At 44.2% G+C, this 909-nt stretch overlaps 1 non-coding gene across 1 annotated transcript; it reads left to right on the forward strand.

Moving 5' to 3' along the window:
• The first annotated feature begins 452 nt into the window (after positions 1-452).
• LOC120256412 lies at positions 453-559 on the forward strand. Its single transcript, XR_005535294.1, has one exon. It is a non-coding gene; the product is annotated as a small nucleolar RNA R71 (small nucleolar RNA).
• The last annotated feature ends 350 nt before the right edge of the window (positions 560-909 follow it).

The following is a 909-nucleotide window of genomic DNA, read 5'->3' on the forward strand; positions in this document are numbered from 1 at the left end:
AGATTTGGGTGGCTTCTCCACCCTTGGTTGTAAGTATTGCTGTAGGGGTTCCCTTTGTACTCTTCCCGAATTACCCACAAAAATCAACTTGTTCAATTGGAGCTGAAGTGGTAATTGAGATAGGAGAATCGGATGGCATGTGTGCACCCCCACAACCATCACAACTTGTGATTGCGGCTACCTTCGATGAAGTCAAAGTATCCAACTTCTTGCTTAGTGCCTCGACTTGGGCTGCTAGGGATGTAAACCGCATCAATCTCATGGAGCCCGCCACCTTCTTCTTTTTCTCTTGCTTTCCATTGGTAGCTATTCAATCCCATTTCCTCAATTAGTTGTCGGGCTTGCTCGGGAGTTTTTGTTTCCCATTGTCCCTCCCTGGCAGAGCATCAAGGAGTTGCTTGGTACTCGAGTTCAACCCATTGTAAAATGATTGAATAACCATCCACTCGGGGAACCCGTGTTGTGGACACTTCATAAAAGGTCTTTTGAAATGCTCCCAAGTTTCAAATAAGGATTCAAGCTCTATCTCGAACAAACGAAGATATTTCATTGCGAAGCTTTTGCCGATTTCCCCGGAGGAAAAATACCTTTACGTAGGAAAGCCTCAACCATCTCAGTCCATCGCTAGTGATAGAAGCTCATGGCAATGAATGAAGCCATTGCTTGGCTCTTCCCTTCAATGAAAAAGGGAATGCTCTCAATCGGATTGCATCATCCGAGACTCCATTGATCTTCAACATATCACAAATTTCGAGGAAGTTCTCAATATGACTATTTGGGTCTTCATCAGCTAACCCATTGAACTCAAGTGCATCGTTGAACCATTTGAATAAAACCCGGCTTTTAACTCAAAATTTTGGGCAGCTACTGGGTGGCCTAACAATGCTTGACCGTGTCCCACTAATTGTA

This window comes from Dioscorea cayenensis, unplaced genomic scaffold (genome assembly GCF_009730915.1).
Source record: "Dioscorea cayenensis subsp. rotundata cultivar TDr96_F1 unplaced genomic scaffold, TDr96_F1_v2_PseudoChromosome.rev07_lg8_w22 25.fasta BLBR01001425.1, whole genome shotgun sequence".
Classification (NCBI taxonomy): Eukaryota; Viridiplantae; Streptophyta; class Magnoliopsida; order Dioscoreales; family Dioscoreaceae; genus Dioscorea; species Dioscorea cayenensis.